Below are 16,463 nucleotides of genomic sequence, written 5' to 3'. Positions count from 1 at the left end.
TATCGCTTTTGAGAGCAATTGAGTTGCTAGTTTAGCTAGGGTTTCGAGTTTAGTCGAGATTTTTGTAAGGAGTGCTATTGGTGCACTTTGTAAACACAGAGAGAAGGAATAAAATTGTCATCTATTTTGAGAGTTCTTCGATTTATGTTTCACCGGGTTTCGGCGGTCTAACCGGCGACATACCGGCGGTCCAACCGGCGGCGAGGCAGCGGTCAGACCGGCAGGTAGTTGGCGGTCAGACCGGCGGCGGCATCAGGGAGCAGAGGCAATCTCGGAGCGGTCGGACCGGGCAACCTTCATCGGTCAGACCGACGACACAAGCTCAGTCAGACCGACAGGACTACTCCGGTTAGATTGATCCATCGATTTCGAGGGTAACTTTTATTTCCGCTAAAAGTTTTTGGTTTTTGGTTATACCAACCATTCACCCCCCCTCTAGTTGGCTTAGTTCTTGTGATTCGATCCTACATAGTACATTGCAAAGTCAATATATATAAGAACTTCATCTGGACATATAGAAAATCAAACAAAATGCAGTAGCACAGCCAATCCAGTACACATTACTAAGCATGCTTGAGGCCAATTGGTTGGAAGGTCTCTTAACACAAAACCAGGAAGGCCAGGCCGGCCTGCATGATAATTGACATGTACCTTATTATTGCGGACACACAAAAGCAAACTAATCCATACATGAGCCCATATATAGATATGAGTATTCTTCACGCGACAAATAGTTTATCAAGGCCAGCTGTAGCGGAGAACAATCAGCGATGCAGAAAAGACAGGAACAGCTGCAGCTTCATCTTGCTGATGGACCAAATGTGGACGTTGAAATTGTTGTATCGCTCAGAGTCCCTATGCTTCCCTTGAAGCCACTGTCTGCACGAGCTTCCTCCAATGCAAGGCTCTCCTTCAACTGCACGACCACAGCGGCCATCGTTGGCCTATGGGCACCAATATCAGCAGTGCACAATAATGCTATGTCCACAACCTTCCACATAGAGCTGATATCATAGGCACCTATGAGCCGTGCATCGGCAACCAAGCTGATGTTACCGGCATCAATCTTCTTTTTCACCCGTTGAACGATGTGTCCTAATCCCGGTAGCATGGGAGACTCACCGGTGACTATCTCTAGCAGAACAACACCAAAGCTATAGACGTCACTACTCTCGGTAAGCCTGCCAGTGTGATAGTACCTACAAATGAATGATAAAAAAAATCGGAATTATGCATAAATGATGAAGATGAAACATTCGGGCATTACAGAACATCGTGTCATCATCTTGTCAGTTTAATACTACCTCTCAACATGATAAACTCATAAGATAGTGTAAAAGTTTATTAATCTAGATATGATACTGGATGAAATGTAAACGTATGCACAAAAGTATACATACTCAGGATCCATGTAACCTGCTGACCCAGCTGGAGCCACTGATATATGAGTCTGTGTATCACTTAGATAAGTCTTGCAAAGTCCAAAATCTGCTATTTTAGCTTGTAAATTTTGACCCAAGAGAATGTTTTGGGTCTTTACATCCCGATGAATTATTGGCAGACTACAACCTTTATGTAAATAATCCAGGCCTATATTTAAAACATCATACCAAGAAAAAAAAGAGTAAGAAGTGTGAATCCATGTGTGCTGGACATGTTATGTCATTACTTTTACAGTTATTTGTTATTTGAAGTTTTATTTGTATCTTTTGATGATAAATTTATCGGCACCATTAATGTTATGGTGTAACAATTCCAACTACTCTTTTTAGGCTATTCCAAAATTTAAAATTTCCATACTACCTATTCCAAGGCAAGTGTGTGTGTATCACAACCATAAGCTTTGTTTGCAGCATACCTTGTGCAGCTTCAACCACAACTCGAACACGTGTTCTCCAACTCAAAGTTTCACGTGCACCATTATTACCTTAATATATGTACAAGTCATAATTTAGAATTGAAATCGCATAATCCACGCCAGTTTCAACAAGTTTTATCAATTAGTACAATAAACTGAAATAGAAATATGCAAATATTCCCTAAAAAGGTAAGTTCATATTTTTATATATTAAAAAATAGATATCATTAGAAAGTCATTCAAGATGCCCTCTCATTTCAAATATAGTGTATAGGTGTTATGCCATTGAACAAGACTAGCCTTCAGAACAATTCGAGGACAGGGGTTAAGTTTGCAATCTATAATAAACCTCTTAGATGATCATAGAGAGTGCCTTTGAGACATGTACTCATAAACCAGTGCTAAATGATCCTTCTCCCAGCAGTAACCAATCAAAGAAACTAGATTCCTGTGATGCACCTTTGTCAAGCTTTGCACCTGTGAAATGAGATTAAAAAACATAGAGTAAATCTCTTAATTTACACATAGTGATCTCATTGTGAATGCAACAAGTCTAAGCAATTACTTTACATTTTTCTCCGACAAAGGAAATAATAAATCTGACCTACATTTACATGTAAGTAAAGACAAATTAGGGTGCTAAGATCTCTTTTTATTCTAGGTGAATTCAGTACCTCAGCTAAAAACTCATCAAGTCCATGAGATGACAATTCAGAACGCATCTTTACCGCAACCTCAGTACCATCCTCTAAACAGCCATAGTACACGAGTCCAAAACCTCCTTGTCCAATGCACTGACTAAATTTATTAGTTATCTTATCAAGCTCCTTGTAGGTGAATCGGCGATTCTCAACTCTTTGCAGGCCATCCTCATGATATTTTCTACTTGCTGGAGCAATCTCAAGTTCTGGTTCACTGTGAGGAACATCTGCAGAAACTGATTCCAACAAATACCAGCTATATATATGAAAGAAATATAATGCGTAATAAACAGTAATTTTATACAAGACAAAACAAGTTAACAAAAGCAGAGCATACTCACTGTCACGCTTTCTTTTCTGTCTCCAGATCAAATATGCGAGTACAAGAACAACAATTGCCATCACAGGAACCACTACCGAAATAGCTAAAATAGCTGCTCTGTTTACTTTGCTTTTTGGCGGAGATGGATTTATACCAGGTATTGATTTGTTACATGTATCTCTATCAGAATCAAAGCTGAAAATCACATAAGAAAATGAGGTCACATTTTGTGGCAAAAGCAGTCTCCAATAATGGTCACCAGCCCAAAGTGCAACGAAAAGCAATATTCTAAATTTTCGATGTATAATAGAAAGAGAAACATCAATATATAGGCCCAAACCTCAAAAGGAATGTCCCTGTATTGTTCTTTCTACAGAGGGAGTCAGGAATTGGTCCATTCAGTTGGTTGCCTGCCAAATTCCTGTGGTTACATGAAGTTTAGACATTAGTAATGTGCCTTTCTTCATCTTATAGGCAATAAAATTAGTTTTTTGGGCAACTGTGTGCTTTGCTAGTAACACTCAGCAACTAAATTTATCCATATAGAAATCTCAAAGGGAGGTCAAACTTTTCTTTTACGAGAACAGTGGGAGTAGCACTAGGTTTGCAAGCTCAAAAGTTCACATTGTCGAAAAAAAGGCTGCACTCTACCAAGCTGCGGGATGATTTATGACCGCCAACACAACTATTGTCTAGGTTATAGAAAGCTAGCTGATCATTTGGTTTAAGCATGGTCTAAACTGGACGGAGAAGCAACCCTTTGCGTTCGGGTGTTGGTAACTAATCTGTGCTACACAGAGGACGGAGCGGTCCATTAGCTCTTGATTAATTAAATATTAGCTTTTTTAGAAAAAAATAGATCAATATAATTTTTTAAAGCAACTTTCGTATATAATTTTTTTGCAAAAACATACCGTATAGCGGTTTGAAAAGCGTGCGTTCGAAAAAAGAGATGAGTGAGTTGGGAACTTATTTGGGTGAGTTATTTTCCAAGCTTTCCCAACTTGTCTTCCTCTTTTTTTCTCGCGCACATTTTTCAAACCGCTAAACATTGAATTTTTAAAAAAGTTATATACAAAAGTTACTTTAAAAAATCAGATTAATCTATTTTTTTAAAAAATAGCTAATAATTAATTAGATGTACTAATGAACCACTCAGTTTTGCGTGCGTAGGAGATTTGTTCCCAACTCCTAGCAATTAACACAGCCTAAATTTATTAAGAAACAGAGAACCAAAGTGCATATTACAGCAGCAATATTGCTGAAGAAAAGCAGGTAGCTGCAGGGCGCAACTGCTTCAGACCAGCACCACACTGAATTACTCCTACATCAGAAAACCCATAAAAGTTTATCTGGACAAGATCCTTGAACTAAGTTACACCCAAACAGACCGGGACACGTTCAACTGAGCGCAAACCTGCCAGGTGGTCTAAGCAGTTATAGCAAGCTGAACACAGATTTTGTCCAAAAATATAACACAACACATAAGCAATTTAAAGAATGTGGAGTTCAAAAGAATCTCAATGAAATATGCCTAAAACATAACCAATCACTATGTATACTTACAAATGCTCTAGTGCCGTGAACAATGTGAAGTTATTCGATATGGGTCCGTGCAAGTTGCTGTTGGAGAGATCCCTACATTAAATTTTCATATGATCCAACGATTCCAACATAAGGCAAAGGCACTAAATCTTATGTTGTAATACTGGTAGAGGCATTATATTTTGAATCATACTCACAAAGATATTATCCTGCTAGTGTTATCACTTGGATTGCTGCATTTCACGCCGTCCCAGGCTGCAGGAAAACATGGATCGCCCATCCAGTTCTTTTTTATTCCATACTCGAGTTTAATTGACATGATGATGTCAACTAGCATAGGAAAAGGAATTTTTAGGACAACAATTGATTAAATTGCACAACAACACAGGAACAAATGAAAAAATTAACAAAATAACTGACACCTTTTATAAACCAGTAACAGGTTCGGTGTATGTTGCAACAGCACAGGATCTGGTGAAACTGGCTTAGTTTTTTCTCTTCTCCAGTATTTTCACTTGGTTTTTCAGGTGAACATTGTTCAAATTTTCTCTTCTCTCTCTTTTTTTATGGTTCTTTTGGATCCTGTTTTTTTTGAGCGGGTTTTGCCTCGGTTTTTCGGAACGGTTTTTGTCTTGATTTTTTTGGAAACGTGTTCTTAGCCAATTGTTTTTACTTTCTCTCGATTTCTTTGGATCCTTGTTTTTTTAGCTATTTTTTCTGTTGTTTGGTTTCTTTTCATGGCATTTTTATACGTGGGAATGGGGTGGAAAGGGAAGGGGGACGTTTTAAGGTAATAACATACATGTGGGAATGGGTAAGAAGGAAATGAGGATGACTCGTCGACTCCACTTTTAAAGTACAAAGATAAACACACTGATTCAAGAAGAAGAATTCTTGGTATATTTCAGATAGGGCTAACCTCACTCTTTCCATTTACCATATTCAAACATTAACAAGAAAGACCAACTAACATGTGAGTAAAACTTAACAGCTATTTGACAGAGCACCTGAAGCGCAACATGGGGGGACTAGGAAAGATGCCATGAGGGAATTAGCTCAAGACTAAAATTCTGGTAACTGGGGTCGTTAACTAATGACTCCACCACTATATATATCACTGTGCTTCATGTTGCTACGGAATCCAGGTTCATTTGGCAAATCAAATTCTTATTACAAATATCACACCTAAAAATGCATCCCTAACACACGCACATAGAGATGGTGACAAGCATCAATGTCGTTTTTCTTAGATAATGAATAAGATTAAATCCGACCTTTGCTTTAACAGAAACTACAACCACTTATTATGCAGTTTTTGGCTCAAAGTCCAAGAATGACAGGAACTAACAAATCATAAAGAGAAGGCACATTAACCAAAGCCACCAATAGAAGAAGATGGTCAACTTTTTAAAAGAGTAAATCTCTATCCAAAGTTGGTGAAAATTCTAGAACGTACATACGTGTTTATGTAATTTAAGGGTTGTTTGTTTTATGGGATTTGGCCACCACTTTTTCACGGTGTTCGTGGTTCATGGGCGAGTGTGGGATATGGCCACCCACTTGAGAATATTCCAACAAGATGTTGGATGAGCCCATCCCTCAATTGGCATTAATTATTATTTTACTGCTCTTATCTCAATCATCCACCCTCATCAATCTTTTTTTAAAAAAGGCCTCGTCTCATCATTGAACCAAACAACTAACATGGATATGGATCCTAAGATTCATTTATTTCATTGTTTGTTCATTAATTGGTCCCAAACCTATCATTTGGGAGACAACAGAAACAAGGCCTTTTTTTAGACTAGGAACCAAACTCGGGCAACGGTGATCAACTTTAACAAAGATGTATCAAGTATGCACAAGTATAAACATTAAACCAGAGAAAACGGAGAAGGGACTAAATATATAGAATGCTTACAATCTCTTGGGAACGTCATTGGATTGTCACTGGGGATGAGAGTGTAGATCTCAAATGCGTTTAACATGGGCGGCAGCTTGGACGCAGAGGTGGGCTCAAGAGTTATGGTGTACATGCCATTATTGGGCATGTCCCAATCGCTGATGTCCACAATGCCAGCGGATAGGTAAGGCGGGCTGTACAGCAATGGCTTGGTATCGCTGAGGGTGATATTGAATTGTCGAAGCTGGCTGTTTTGGAAGTCTGCTAAGTACGCGAATATCATGCACTTGTGGGCTGTTTTATCTTTTCGTGTGACCTTGATTATGGTATCGTTGTTGCTTGCCTCGATGGCGGTCTGCATAACAGGCAAGGGCACAACGAAATTGTCATTCTGTTCTATGGTGGATGCCGTGGAAAGATTCTTCCACGTTGGGTCAGACCGCATCTTCCACCAGTATCGGTCGTATGGATCATCGGGATACCTATTCATATGTAGAAGGTAAAATTAATACAAGAGTACGTTGAACGGAACTATTTGTGAGACTTTATAATTATATGTAAGCCATAATATCATGAAGCTACATGATTTACTGTAAAAACTATAAACTATCTATAGGTGTATAAAACGTTAAAGTCAATATTTGCCCTTGAACTTTGCTCGTAATTCAATTTTCACCATAAACTACAGAACCGGTTATTTTCACCTTTCACTTTCAAAACTAGGCACATAATGCAAATAAAAAAAGTCGGACCAGGTGAGCGACCCGACCGGTTGACATCTCGGGTCACCTCACCGGTCCGTCAGTGTGAAGAGTAGGCCGGGTGGTTGAAGAGTGGCTCATACAAAACATGTACATTATATGTTTCCTTTCATTAATTCAGAAGCGAAGTGATGATTCTGATGGCTATAAGCATGTACTATGTTCAACGTGCTAACCAGGCATTGATTCTCAACCAGTACACCCCATTCCTGATCGACCCGGTGATGGTTTAATTCCAGTTAAACTGCTGGGCCGGTTAGAAGGTGACAATGGTTTTTTTTCACTAGTATGAAATTCAATCATGTGAGTTTCAAAATTTTCAATTAGCTAGGTGAGTTTCAAGGTTGTTGACCTAATTATTCGCATCAACAAATTATGCATAAATAAGAATGTGGATTAGAAAAGCCACTATAAATTATGCATAAATGTGTGTGTTTTGTCTGGTTTTAAAAGTTGAGGAAAGAAAACAACCAGTTTTTATAGCTTAGGGTGAAATTAACTGATATTTGCACCAACACAAAATAAGAATATGAACTAGGAAAACCAATGCAACATATGTCCCAGCATATGTTCTGCCTAGTTTTAAAAGTTGAAGAAAGAAACAAGTGGTTTTATAGCTTAGGGTGAAATTAAGTAATATATATTTGCATCAACAAATTAAGCATAATAAAAATATGAACTAGGAAATCCAGTAGAAAATGTCGTAGGGTGTGTTCGGTCTGGTTTTAAAAGCTGAGTGAGAATATAACTTGTTTTATATCTCAGGGTGAAAAATGGATTTTGTTCAAAGTCTAAAAATAGACTTTATGCTTTGTAAAATTTATAAAACAGAAAAAAGAACTCTAAAGGAACACGAATTAAATACAGATTTCTTAAGGTACTCATCGAAACATATGATAGAGTTCGTCCCAAATGGATAGTAACAGGGGGTTGGTAACAAAAATGCATAGGTATTTTTTAAATAATTTCTTATTAAAAAATAGTAGATTAAATCTTTGTTCGTACTAATGGAAGCTGGGAAGCTGACAGTTCCATCGCACTAAAATTCATAAAAAGTATAAAATTATAAATGTCCATCTATCAAATCTATGACCAATATCTTCCACCAAATACATGTGGACTAACTAATCAAATTTAGAATCCAAGTTGTAATGGTTTGAACTCTTAATAATATTTTTATCCTGATTTAATAATTCAAAATACAAAATAAATATAAATTGAGTTGTACTTTGACTCGAGTGAATTATAATGTTGAAATTCGAATTAATAAGTGCTAAGTTATATTGATTTGAAGATCATTGGTAAGATTTTATTGATTTCATATATTTAATTAAAATTTAAAACTATTGAATTGTTTGGTATATGTTTGTATATTTGTGACTTAATTAACAAATTCAATATATATATATATATATATATATATATATATATATATATACACATATAGGACACCATGGTATCAAATGCACAAAATCACTCAAATTTTTCAAAATTTTCAAATTATGAGTATATACCTAGTTATAATAATTCGATTCATACCTATACCTATCAACAAAACAACTCAAATTTAACTTTATTTCACAATCCATGATTACATACCTAACTAATTATATGTATGGATGCTATATACCTAGAATCAAAATCTAACAAAAACAAGTTCAAATTCAGTTCAAACTTGCTTTGAACTAGTTAGTAAAGTAGTTAATGTTAATACCTAAGTAATTGAAAAAGTTTCATACTCATTTGAATTGGGTATATACTCAATTTCAACAATGGTGCCCAGACACCATGGAGCACCAAACAAATTTACTATATATATATATATATATATATATATATATATATATATATATATATATATATATATATATATATAATTGATAAATACGGAGTTCAGCTGGCCGGTGTCCAGTGCAAACTTGCTATTACTCCCCTGCCAAAACTATTTGGCATTAGGATAAAATTTTGTTAAACTTTTGGCTATCAATACTTTCTCAAATGGTTAGTGTTAAAAAAAAGTAGTTGAAATCTTGCGTTGCTGCGACAAAGTGGTATGATAATAACTGATTTTGTACCTAAACGATTTTTTTTATTTTTTTTGAGAATGTACCTAAACGATTTAACTTCACGTGCTTTACATAATTACATCTTGCATAAATTCTACGATAATAGAAATGTTAAGATGGTGCATTAGCATAAGAGAGATCAAAGATCAATGAGATGCAATGCTAAAAAATTGAGGTGATGTGATCAAAACGTTAGAAATAATTTATTCTATATAAATGATCCTAAAGGTGATGTGGTTTTATGAGGTATGAGAGTATTAGCGTTTTTTTTGGGGGGGGGGGATGGGAATTAGCGTTATTTAATTGTATGCATACAATTTTTTTTTCTTGAAAAGTATTATCGCACTATCATTAACTTATTAGATAAGCTTTGAAATGATAGTGAAAGCTTCGGATGGCTTATTTGCAGAATAAGCCAAACGATATATTTTCAAATAAAAAGTAATTTGTAAATAAAACTTTTATATACATATTTTTACCGATCTAAAAGCAAAAGATAAAAATAAATTTCGATGAGAAAACCTTAAAATTAGCTTTAAATTTAAGATTTAAAATTCAAATTTTGGTTGATAAGTATAAACGAAAAGATGATGCCATAAATCTTGTCCTACTGTCAAATGATCATTTACTGAAATGAGAGTACTATGGAAGAACATATATATTTGATGTACCGTAAAATAGAAACGTTTGAGCCCATGTTTCGCCGGTCAAACAAGCACATGGACTGGTTGGCCGCGAGAACCGGGTGGTAGACCCCACTGCCAAGCGTCCTCAGATTCACCGAGGAGACGAACGGCGTGCCGCCGCCGGTGTTCACCAGGCACACCGGCGCCCAGCTCGCCCACGCCACGAACATCGCCTCGTACACCTCGTCGCCGTCGGCGCTCACCGTGTTCCAGTAGTTGACCCCGAGGTACAGGTCGAACTGCAACGACGAGCTGTTCTTGCCGTCGTAGTTGCCGTAGAACGCGATCACCCGGACAAGGTACTTGGCTCCGGCCACGGTGGGCAGCGCGTAGCAGTTCCGTACGCCGGAGGGGAAGCTCCTGACGGTCAGGTCGGAGCGCAGCCGCCCGCTCTCTCGGTCGGCGGCCACCCTGTGGTTCTCGCCGGCGTCGACGTACGTGCCGTCGGGGACGTAGGTGATGCCTTCGTCGGGGTCCTTGTAGCCGCTGCTATAGTTGCCGTCCAGGCCGCAGTCGATGCTGAGGAAACCTGCACGTACGCATAAAGAATCATCAGATCGTCATGGCATTGGCTAGCTATTAGCCTATTACAACATCTGCAAGTGATCTCAATCTCTGAATATATATGCAAATTAAATCTGTATTCTGTATTTCGGTTCGAAAGAATTACGAACAAGGCAGGAAAAAACTGAAAGGATGATAACCTGGCTGACCGACTGCACCATGAGCTGCAGCCAACACGAATACAACAAAAGAAACTAACAGCGCCATTGACAATTTCGATCCCCAGCTGAACCCCCCTGCTATCACTAGTGAAATTCCACATATATGTAGTGGCAGCTGAGCATTCATATTGGCACATTATATATTTATTATATATGTAGTAGTTTTTACATGCATATAAATATTCCTGGTATATTGAAGACTACAGGACCAATATATATACCTCTCAACTCTAAGAGCGTGAATTAATTGATTATGGCAGAGATAATTATTACCGTATAATTTTCGGCATCATATCTAAACATACAAACAATTCATACAGTTGCTTATATGTAATAGATTATTTTATTTGATTAATTATTTGATTGTACACACAACATACACTGGGGTATATGTGTCTGTATAATGTCTAGTAATTAACACATGACTTATTTCTCTCTTGTACTTTTCTTCTCCTCACCTCATCAAAAATCCTTTGTGACATCCCCTTCAAGATGCTAACATCACACTATTGTTCATGTCCTAAGTGGTTATTAGTCTTGTTGTCCAAACCAACTCATCTTAAGTAACCTTAAATATCGAATTACCAAAATTTAGTAAAAGATAATATATATGAAGGTAATAATTAGTTTGAAGTCTAACAAAATTTTAGAGGAGCTTTAATGTTGACGGCGTAGTTACCAAATTTTTATGGGGTTGTGTTGGTTGGAGTACGTTTGATTTGTTTCCCTACCAAATATATGTTAATATCAGAACTTGGTAAAAGAAATTTCTACAAATGAAACATGCCTGAAATTTCCTAATCCGTCGTCTTCACCATCAGCTTATGAATGAGTCGAAAATTCACCTTTCACACACTAAAACTGGGACAATTTCACCACTAACCCTTAACTGAACTAATATATTCCCTCTGTCCCATAATATAAGGGATTTTAGAGGCATGTGATCCAGATTCGTAGTACTAGGATATGTCACATCCCTCCAAAATCCCTTATATTATGGAACGGAGAGAGTACATTATTGTACTGCTACTATCGCAGGATTTTACTACAATAATTAATTATGCAAAATCAAGTAAAAACAAATCTGATATATTGTGCTTGTTGGACCTACAAAGATATGCTATGCATACGATTTTTTACATACGCACGACGCAATGATTCTCCCTACAATCGCGACATAAAGCGATAGCCTACGGTGATCACTTGTCCATTTCCCAACAAAGAAAACTCATGGTGTTTATAATCGATCCATTCACAATCGTATTAGAATCGTACGTAGAAATCATATGCATAGTATTTTTGAAAAGAAAAATTCACCTGCAGGACATTTTAGCATATATAGCACACATACGTGCGCCAGAAAAGTAAGGTTAATAAGTTGAACCCTAACTCTGGTCCTTAGGGACGACTTTCTGCATTCAGCTGCACAATGGTTGCCAACTTGCCATTTCGGATTTTATCACTAGGATTTGACATCAACAGATCGTCTGACTTTTTTCTAATAAAAATAGGTTATTATTGGGCCTGGGGTTATAGAATCAGTCCTAACATCACAACCTGCTAATTGTGTACCATGGAAAATAATTTAATTAGATGTAACCTTGTTTGTACTAATTCTACAACTATAATTATGCAAATATTCTTTTCAATTCTATAGCAACAATGATTTAATTTGGAACAAGTAGGCATTATACAAAATTAGAATTTTTCTTAGCATCGGATAGCTACGGCTTATAAGCCGATACACAAGTGTGAGGCAAAATTAATAATTTTAGGTGTAAGACTTGTATACTTATGCTCTTCGTGTTCCAGAAACAAGGCTGGAAAAACAGGAAGTGTGTGACGAAAAAAACCCTAAATAAAATGTAAAATTAAGTTTAAAAAATTAAATTTAGATATGGCTTATAATTGGTTAAGCTACGATTGATAAGTTGTAACAAACAAAGCAATTAAATATAACAACAGAATAAGATGGTTATAGTTCTATTTTTAAAACATAAATCTAAAAAATATGATAAATTAAAAAACCATAAAATCAACTCTAAAATCAAGTTCTAATTCAAATTCTGGGTATGGCTTTGTAAAGCAATTGGTTGAGCTACGGATGATAAAACATAAAAATAAACGAAGCAAAAAATTCTAGAATTACACTTTTATACTTATATTCTTAGTGGTCAAAATGCCAAGGCTTCAAAATATAAAACAATAAAATATCAATCTAAACTGAGTTATAAAATTTAAAATTTGACTAAAGCTTATAAGCCAACGATCTCATTCTCGACATTTTTCCATTTGGTATGTATGTTTTTGCATATAGATGGAACTTAGGTTTACTCTTTCTTTCTATTTTTTTTTAAGATAGTCTTTCTGAAACCGCATGATTCATTGCCAGTCAACATCAGCTTGAAAAACTCACCGATTGTTACTGTTTTATTCATTCTCTCTTTACTCCCTGACATTTCTGTCTAGATCAATATATGCTCATCCATCGCGATGGTATCACTCATATTCCATCGAGGAAGAAAAAAAGAAGAAAAAAAAATGTATAGTCACTACTAAATAATGATTATACCCCTGCCACACCTTTTTTTCTTACAATGATGCCCTTTCATGTTTTTACTATCATTAACTAGGATGATAGTAGAAGTAGATTTGAAAACTTTGATCAAATAAGATCAACGGTTTAGATTGTTTTCTACTATCAGTAGAGCACCGTATATAGTGGGGCTATAGTGTTTTTAGAATTTTTTTTTAAGTCAAATGTAATTCAAAAAAAATTGTACAAAAGTTCATGGTCCATATATAAAACGGATGTTTATTTTCCTTAGATTAATAACACTGTATTCCAGATTTGGCCAGGCAATTATGATTTTTCTTCTTAAGTCCGAAGAACGAAATGTTGCCTGGTTTTGTGAAAGAAAAGGGATGATCCGGTAAACCTACTCTAAACTCCAATTTATGTAGTTGCATCTTGCATGGGCTGACTTTTTTTATTCCCCCAAAAATTATACATCGGCCACTGTCATATATAACACTATTTGCACAGATTTTTCTATACGATGGGCCCTAAAACATAATCTAGTAGAACGATGAAAGGCTATGAAATCATAAAACATTCCCTACCGCTTTAAATTTAGCTAGTTGAGACATCGAAAACAACTGTTTTTAAGAGGTCAATGTTTAACGAGCCAATTTAATCCATAACCAAGGTTCTAAAAGGCAGTAAACTGTATTCATATGACCAACCCGGCTGTTAGAACTAATTCATACGGTTAGCTTCATTTATATTCAACTACAAATTAATATCTATCAACAATTGTAGCCAGTTCTCTAATTAATTTGGCAAACCAAATTCATTGTTCACTCAAACCGTCTCTCCATCTACACTCTCCATTATGAGTCTATGACACTAGGACCCACATGACAGCCTCTACTATTCTTTTCTTCCTCATCTTTCTTCCTCTCCTTCTCGCCAGCCTCATCCTCCTCAATAACCAGCGAGGTGCACAACAGCGGGGAAGACAACAGCGTGCAGCTGATACAGTTCGCGTGCTAGCGGATGTCCATGGCAGGTCCGCAGCATGATGTTGGGGCGATGACAAGGAGGAGGTCTGTGGGGCGGGGCGGGGCGGGACGGGTGGCGACGCGGTCGTGGCGATAGACCTGCTGCGGTGGGGGCTGAGGGGGGACTTCTCGATGGTGGCGAGGCTCTAGGCACTCATCCTCACCGTCATCCAGCTCAATGACACCATTCCGAACAGCATCGGCCGCTGCGCCAGCCTCTCCGCCCACTGCTCGCCAACCAGAGCTCTAAACAGCTGGTGGCCAAGGTGTTGCTGCTGGCGATGGGAATCGGCGCAGGACAGGCGAGTGCAGGCGATAAGAATCGGCATGGGACGGGTGAACCTGCTACAGGAATCGGCACGCGACAAGCAAGCCAATGACGGGAATCGGCGCGAGACGTTGCCGCCTATGGCCTTCGCTCAATCTGTTGTGCGCTCGAGGACGAGGGAGAGGAGAAGAGGGAGCTAGAGCTGTGGATATGTGTTTGGTTAGCCGAATGGATTGGGCATCCGGTTGGCAAGTCTGTTGGAATTTAGTATTTGCCTAAACTTCCTAAATTTTAACTTGGGGAGTGGGATAGAGAGGCTGTTGTAGATGGTCTAAGAGTCATATGAGAAAATATGGATATTAAAGTATGGTAGAGATCCAATTTGGGGTTTTTCTGGAGTAAGTCCACTTTGGGTCCCTCATGTTTTCTTCGACTTTAAATCATATCCCTGAACCGCAACACCAAAAATCTTAGCCCCAACATGCAAAACCTGGTTGCTATAGGTCTTATGACAATATGGATGGCTGGTTTTACGTGACATCCTAGTAAGAAAAAAAATAGGAGTAAAAAACATGTGGGCCTAGATGTAAGTGGCCACCTCAACTTTATGCTTCCCCTTCCCTTTATGCTTCCTCTTCTCTTCACCTTGTCCTCTTCCTAGCGTGCTCGGCGACATCAGCGTCGACGACGACGAGCACCCCACCAAGCACCTCCATGCCAAACACCCTTGATGAAGATGTGGTCAGTGTCAGCATCGTCTCTGGTGGCGGGCGTCCTGCGTGAGTCTCCATCGAGGAGGTGGCCCTAGGGCAGGAGGGCCACGAGGTGGAGCAGCACGCTTCTCAAGGCGCTCGCCTCCAAGCTACCATTGGGCACCGTCTTCTTCTCGCTGACACCACCAAGCTAACAAAATGATGCCTGATTGTAACAGCCCTAAAATTTGACAACTTTTTAAAACCGATTTAGTTTGCTTTGATTTTCTAAAAAATATAGCCATTGAGTTAGTAGTTTATTTAAAATATTATTTTCCATGTTTATTTTTGATGTTTCTTTTCTCATTTAAATTTTGTCGCAAAGTGCATCTTGCCCTTCAAATAATTTCTTTGATCCGATTTAATTCTATCCCGAATGTCGAACTGTCTAAATTCCGCATCAATTCAAATCCTATCTATTTAATCTTCCTCATATTTTTCTTTTTCTCTATTTCCACCTTAATTTTCTTTTTCCATATTTTTTTATTTCATCCTCTGTTTTTCTCCCTCTCCTTCCCTTCCTCTGTTTTCTTTTCTTTCTTCTTCTCTACTTGGCTAGGCTGAGCAAGCCCGATGCTAGCCGCGCCTATGTCGCCTCCTGCTGCCTCGCGCCCAGCTCGTGCCGACCCGCGCGCGCCACACGCCCGCACGCGCTCGCACGAGGACGAACGACGAACGAATGCCGCCGCGACACCTCCAGCTTCCCGCCTCCGTATTTCCTTTGTCTCTCAACTAAAAGGCTCAAGACTGGAGGCAAAAGAACCGCAATTTCGAACTCTTTCACCTCCCCAAATCCGCACCAACTCCCGCTGACTCAATCGTCGTCACCGGTGGAAAAATCCCCGAAACCCTAATACCGGCGCCATTGATTGAGCTTCAAAATTCGTCGCATACATCGCAAATCCTATGAAATTGAAGGTAAAAACGGATTCTACGTCCCGAGTACTCCCTTTCCCCTCTCTTTTCCCATCCAATCCGACGCCGAGGTGCCGCTGGTGCCGCCTCCCGGCGTCGCCGCTCTGTTCGGCCGCCGCCGGCTGCACGGCGCACCGCCGCTCCAGGCCGCCCCAGGCCGAGCCGCCGCCACCACCGCGCTCCCCTTGCTTCCTTGATGATCACCAGGCCAGTCGCCCGCACCGGAGATCGCTGGAGTCGCCGCCACCATGGCCGCTGCCGCCTCCTGCTCCAGGCCGCCATCTCCAGCCTCGCCGCCGCCGCCTGCGCCACCGCCAACCACGGGAATGGAGTCACCTCGACCCTGGATCGTGAAACCGCCGCCCCCTTGCCCAAAACCGGCCATCTCCACCGCCGG

At 38.9% G+C, this 16,463-nt stretch overlaps 1 pseudogene; it reads right to left on the bottom strand.

Moving 5' to 3' along the window:
* Nucleotides 1-799: 799 nt before the first annotated feature.
* On the bottom strand, nt 800-10,613 carry LOC127784112 (probable LRR receptor-like serine/threonine-protein kinase At5g59680; annotated as a pseudogene).
* Nucleotides 10,614-16,463: the final 5,850 nt, after the last annotated feature.

The sequence above is a fragment of the Oryza glaberrima genome, chromosome 9 (genome assembly GCF_000147395.1).
Source record: "Oryza glaberrima chromosome 9, OglaRS2, whole genome shotgun sequence".
Taxonomy (NCBI): Eukaryota; Viridiplantae; Streptophyta; class Magnoliopsida; order Poales; family Poaceae; genus Oryza; species Oryza glaberrima.
The sequence above is the reverse complement of the archived record's forward strand: the minus strand, read 5'-3'. Positions and strand labels throughout refer to the sequence as shown.